The sequence below is a fragment of the Equus quagga genome, unplaced genomic scaffold, assembly GCF_021613505.1.
Source record: "Equus quagga isolate Etosha38 unplaced genomic scaffold, UCLA_HA_Equagga_1.0 153_RagTag, whole genome shotgun sequence".
NCBI lineage: Eukaryota > Metazoa > Chordata > Mammalia > Perissodactyla > Equidae > Equus > Equus quagga.
In genome coordinates this window covers 4,381,235-4,387,311 of record NW_025796915.1, presented here as the reverse complement: position 1 = coordinate 4,387,311, position 6,077 = coordinate 4,381,235, and positions in this window count along the sequence as shown.

The window sequence follows — 6,077 nt, the reverse complement described above, 5'->3', positions numbered from 1 at the left end:
ATGGAAACAGCTGTTAACTCTTGCCTTCATTCAGCCAAGTTTTGACGGCAGATACAACGTCGCCTCACTAAAAATCATAGCCTGTCTTAGATTCTTTTTCCTGGTAAATGAGACCAATGGGTGTGACCTGCTCAGGCAGACACCCTGCCTGCAGCTGAATCACAGGCCTTCATTACGCTTTCCTGTTAGCTCAGATAAACCGGGAGGAGAAAGGGACAGCCTAAAAGTAAATTTCTGTTTGAGATAAAATCCTTTAATTTCTTCTGTAAGCCTTTTCTGGTCTCCTTAGTTGTAGAGAGGGAGTAAATGCTTGGTTATTGAGGTGGTGAGAGCAGATGAAGTTGTTAAGAGGAAAAAAAGCCATGCCCCACCAGGGAGAATCAGATTCCTCCCTGTCCAGAGAAAGATGGATGGCAATAAATGGCCCTCTCTGCCCCCTGAGCTAAAGACAAACTAAGTACAGTGGTGGACAATATTGAGGTGGCAGTGATCTGGCCAATGCTGGACTATGTTGCATTTTAAAGTTCTAAATCTAGATATATTCGCAAGATTGAAATGCACATGATGAAAATAAGAATAATTTTTCACATATTGAGGTATATAGAGAAGCCATTCTGGTTTAAATCTGATTTGGCCTAAAACTTGTTTTTCCCAGAGCAGCCTGACTTATGGCCCACCGAACATGCATTGTACATCTGCTTAAACATTTTCCCAAAGCAAAGAATGCACTCCTTACAGAGATGAATGTCTCCCTTTCTCTGGCGCCACTACCAGTACTTCTCTGAAGATAAGTTTTTCTTCCCAGAGAACCAAGGTCAAGTTGAACTGCTGTGTACGTGCTAAACTGTGGCAAAACATCTCCTTGTGACTTTGGAAAAAAGATTCTCTACCTGTCATGCTTGATATCTGTTCTTTGTTCATATAACCATGCTGTAAGCCACACTTCCCTGAGTGCTTTCTTCCGGGGTGGAGACAGGGCTTCCTGGTTACTCCTCAGCTCAATAAATATCACTCTATCTTATCTATAGATTTTGGTTACTGATTATTTGCATTGACAAGTGTATTAAACTGGAGAGCTGGGGGCAAACTGTTGCCCTTCAGTCACAAATGTTGATCATCTAACAGTTATAAAAATGCTGTCCATGAAACTCCCGCAGACTAATCCAGCATATATTAGGTGCATAGTGAAAATCTGTCACATTGAGGTTGATTGTCATTGTTTTGCTGAGCAGCAGCATAGTACAGAAGAAAGCTTGGGTTCTTGTATGCGAATGAGTACAGCACAGCATCCAATAGGCATCCTCTTTCTTTGGGAATTGATTAGTCCTGGAGGGTTGTCTTTAGGACTAGTGCCAGAACATCTTTCTAAATTCAAGTAACTCGGTTTGCCCTTCTCTGGGCCATTCTCCTGAATCTTCACTCCTTTGACTCAGCAACAAGTAACCCTAGGGCTACAGGAAACTGAGAACAGCTGAGGGAGGACACAAAACTAGAGGCCAGACTCCTCTCCCTAGAGTCAGCCCTTCCACTGTGCTCATAGACCTGGCAGAAGAGAAGCTTCTAGGTTCACTGGACTGGGGTGTGAGGATGTAGATTACTGTTACCTGCTTGGATTCTCAGCCACAGTACCAAGAATCTGGAGTTCAATGGTTTAACTCTTGAAGGTCATTTGGAATCCTAGGCAAGGTAGTATGTCAGCAAAGGATACGGGACCCAATCCTGGAGCCCAAAGACAAGCTTTGGCCCTGGTGAAGAGGGTGAGGTTACAGGCTTTACCATTACCTGACATCTTGACTTCTGCCTGAAACAGCAGTATTATTTCTCCCAGGCCAATACAGACTTCCAGGGCAGCTCATAGGCCCTCAACGTCAGGTTTAGAGCAGAAATGCTTCTCACTTTGGACTTTACATGCCCTTTCCAGAGCCAGACGAAGCAGACTTTTTAATTTATTCTGTGCCTTCCATTAGACTCCCAAGGTCTCTTCAGGCCCACCAGGGTGGCACAAAATCTTAATTCCAGAGTTTCCCTCAGACAAATCCTGGACAGAAGAAAGTTGGCCTTTTGGAGTTAGGGATAAACAGAGAACAGGCTGTCTGTGAAGGAGAGGAAAGGTTTCATGGAGGAAGAGACAAGAGAGTTGGTTATGATAGAGATGGGTATGGGAAGGAATAGTAAAGAATGTTTTCTGAATGCAACTGTGTATCTAGGTCTCTCCTCCCTCTTTTCTACCCCTACTTGAGAAAATGCCTCATCAGCACTTACAAGCAGGAGGGAAGAAGCTTGAAGAGTCCTGTTTATTCCAGCAGAAATACTCTCTCAGCCAAGGTGACCTAGTTAGCCAAGGACCTCCAGCAATCTTTCTCTAGCCCAGAACCACTAGGGCTCACAGAACAAAGCCTCTTTAGGGTGCATTAATCCTATCCACCAAGCCACTACCTTGGAAGCCCTGTGCTCTCTCCTTTTACCCTACAAGTGCAGCCAGAGCTTAGGCTCCCTACAATGCAAGTGGAATTGTAAGCAGACCCTGTCCCCTAAAGTAATCAAGATTTGGAAGAACAAGAAAGGCCTCAGTGAACAATGGATCAAGTGCCCCCTCCCCTAGCACGTTCTGCTGCTGCAGTTCAAAGTCTGCCTTCTCCTTGACACCATACTTCTCATCTTCACCTCCACGCTCACTGGCTCCCAGCTAGCAGGACCCACGTATAGCTAGGACTAAGGAGATTGGGGGTTCTCCCCTAATTTTTATAGGCAATGCTTTAACTTAAAGGGTGGTGTCTCTGGCCCCACTGCAAGGGGATTCTGAAATTTGTGAAAAATCCTATACCAAGAGAGACTGATGCCCCTTCAAACAAAATGGACCGTACTTTATTCCCACCCCTTCTGGGGTAATTGTGTGACCAGTGAAGTTTCCTCCCACCACTCCCAAAGTGGTCCCAGAAGCTGAGACATCGCCCAAACTTCCACCTCAGAATCCAGCCTGTGAGAAGCTAGTAAGTAACCCAGTTATGACTCAGCACCAGACTCTTCCCTCCGTCTCCACCCCTGGCCAGAATGAAAGGCAGAATCAAGCAGAAGGCTCCTCCCCCATGGAGGGCCACATCCTCCCCACAAACTGAGTCATGGCCACACCCTGCCTGGATGGAAAATTCCCATGACAGGAAGCGGAAGTTTAAACTCCAGGCGTTTTTGAGTTCTCAATCCAGAAATCATAGCCATCTTCCCTCCACCTGGAACTAAGTGAGAAAAGTAGTTCTTTTCCTGGTCCTAGCCCTCACTAAGCACGTCCAGGTCTAAATGAAGTGAGGCTGCTTGAGCACGGGACTGTGTGGAATGGAGAAGGCCACTGTATTTGTAATAGCCTTGGCACCTGTGAAGGAAGAGCTCTTGCTCAGACCTGGCTTTCAGACCTCCTCACCTCCAAGGCAGCCAGGCCTGGGGTTGGGGAATGGGGCAATCCTCCCTCAACTCCCCCTCCAGGCTGCGGAAAGATTGTTCTCAGAAACTCAGGGCTCGTCCCTGCAATGAAAGCATTTGTTATAGGAGTGCTGTGGGTTTTAATTAGATGTGTTTTACACCATAATCATTTGTTCAGATATGATGATGTATGTCTTTCAAACTTCTCAGATTCATAAAGTCCTGTTGCTTTTATTTGGAATACTATAAAATGGTATATTTAATTTCATTACAATTCTACTGGCATAAAAAAGTCATTATGCATATGCTATAAAAAAGTGACACCCATGAGGTTAGCTCAAGTATTTGAGTTTTTCTGGTAATATATCCTACCTGTTCATTACTTCTCACTCCATCATTTGCTACTACTTGCTATATCAGCTACCACTGATAAAGAAAAACTATTAAGAAATGCTTCCACCTGAGAAAAATTTATTAATAATTTCTGAAAATTAAGCAAAAATGGCGTTCCCATTTGAGTATCCAGGCACCTAGGTTTAGTTGCTGCAACACCAGTGGGAAGAGTTTGAGAAGCTCTGGGGAATTAACAGAATGGTTAAGAGCTCGAGTCCTGGAGTTGAGCAGATCTGGTTCAAAACCCAGCATTGCCACTAACCAGCTGTGAGACCTTAGACATATTATTTAAGATCTCTAAAGAAAACCTATCTTCCACCTTTGTTGTCAGGATTAATGAAAAAATATTTGTGAAGTTTGAATGGCTATATAGCATAGAACCAGAACAGCAATTCTGGAGTCAGGTTGCCTGTCAGTCACTAGGCAAAGAATATGGGCAAATCACTTGTCCTCTGTGCCTGTTTTCTCATCTACAAAACGGGAATAACTGCATCTACTTCATAAGCTTTTTGTGAGAACTGTATTCATCAATACATGTAGAGAGCTTACAACAATGCCAAGCACATGTAAGTCAAAGTGTTAGCAAATTATTAAAGTGCTTAGCATAATGCCTAGCACCTACCTAGAAAGAACTAAAATTTGCTAGCTATCTCTGATAACATACAGATAAGCTGCAGGGGTCCTCCCAGGAGGCAGGAATTTCAGTTAGGTGGGTTCCCGGATGGGGTCATTTACTTAGTGAAGAGATACTTCTAAACCTGAAACCAGAATGGGGGAAAGAGCCTTAGGAGACTGAGTCAGAATGCAGTAGTCTTGATGAAGAAGGGATAAAGAAATTTAAGAAACAGCTCCTGGGGGGCACGTTAAGAATGGACTTTAAGGATGGTACTTTCAGGGTAAGGCAGGTCTGACCTTGAGATAAAGAGAACAGATTAGTGGTTACCAGAGGGCAAGGGAGTTGGGGGGTGGGCAAAAGGGATAAAGTGGCACATATGTATGGTGATGGATAAAAATTAAGACTACTGGGGTGAGCATGATGAATTGTATTCAGAAACTGATAAACAATAACGTACATCCGAAATTACACAATGTTATAAACCATTATGATCTCAGTAAAATTACTTGGGGGCAGGGAGGAAGAATGGTACTTCCATGTTAAGTTCAGGCTTTGTAGTCTGAACTAAAAAGCAGGCAAGGTACCCAGGCAAAGTTATCTCCAAAGCAGTGTGAAGCTAACGAAAAGACAACAGTAGTCTGGTGCAGGCTTTATAAATCAAGAAGCTATAAAATAATTAAGAATCTATACTTGAAAAGGAAGCCAGATTTATTTAATGCTTTTTGTATTTTCTGGGCTTATATTCCTGTTTTTCTTCATTAATATATTTTTTTAAAGATTGGCACCTGAGCTAACATCTCTTGCCCATCTTTTTTTTTTTTTTTCCTTCTTCTCCCCAAAGACCCCCAGTACATAGTCGTATATTCTGGTCGTAGGTCCTTCTGGTTGTGCTATTTTGGATGATGCCTCAGCATGACCTGATGAGCAGTGCCATGTCTGCGCCCAGGATCCGAACTGGCGAAGCCTCGGGCTGCCAAAGCAGAGTGTGCGAACTCAATCACTCAGCCACGGGGTTGGCCCCTCTTCATTAATATTTCATAAAATATTTGGCAATGTCCAACCTATCTCTTAGAACTAACTTAGGGATTTAGATACATGGAGCATAGCCTACAGGGCCAGCAGAAAGTTGGCAGTGGGAATTCCAACAGGGAGATGGGTTTCACTGAAACAATTATGTCTCCTAGAAACAGTTGTCTTCCCTCACCTTGCTAACCTTGGAGAATTTGAATTTTGTTTCATCAAGGGAGGCTGCATATCCTTAGGATCTCTTTATATCAAGTAGACACCAACCCAACTTCCTGTACCTGCCAGTTCTCCCCTGACCTCCTTTATCACAAATAGCTGGCAGGAGGAAGAGAGTAGGGGCCCAGCCCCTGAGACACAGAGCAAGGGAGAGTGGCTAGGTTTTGTCCAGAAAGCAGAGGCCCTAAGAGTAGGAAATCTGAGCTTCTTTGCCCTCAATGGCCCTTTTAAATCTTAAGGAATAGTCATCAGTGGTATTCTAGATCCTTCTCAGTTTGTGTCATCTGCATAACTGATCAATTTCCTTTCTTTATCTAATCCATTGATAAAAACTGTGGTGTAGTGATTAAGTTCAATGTGCTCTGCTTCTGGTGGCCTGGGTTTGCAGGTTTGTGGGTTCAGATCCTGGGCG